Here is a 452-nt window from a genome sequence, read left to right as displayed (position 1 = left end):
TTCATGCTATGTTTAATCGATGTTCCTGCTGCTGTTTTTGTAAACATTTGCCTCATGCTGTCGCATATCTGATACATGCCGCATGTTTTTGATCAATTGGGTCCAATTGCATGCTGACGTATGTCAAAACTCGTCAAATTAGTCATTTACTTCCCTGTTATTCACATTCCTGTCTTTCACAGTCCCCTCTCTTTACTGAAAAAGAAGTACAGAAACACTGCCTTCTTTTTCGGAATCATCCAAGTAAATCAGCTAGATCAGGACTCACAAGAGAAGCCGGCATCGCTGTACCTTCTGATGTGTTCAAACTCCCCAAAAATTTAAAAGGCAAAGCGCATTGAAATTTTCTCGTATGATAGTCCGAAACTGCAAAAAAACCAAATGTCAAAGGTGCCACCTTGTGGCTTCCAAACAACAAGTCTCAGATGCTGCACCGGGAAGAACATTACCAT

This window comes from Hippocampus comes, unplaced genomic scaffold, assembly GCF_001891065.2.
Source record: "Hippocampus comes isolate QL1 unplaced genomic scaffold, H_comes_QL1_v1.1 scaffold7, whole genome shotgun sequence".
Classification (NCBI taxonomy): Eukaryota; Metazoa; Chordata; class Actinopteri; order Syngnathiformes; family Syngnathidae; genus Hippocampus; species Hippocampus comes.
This window is presented reverse-complemented; position numbering follows the sequence as displayed.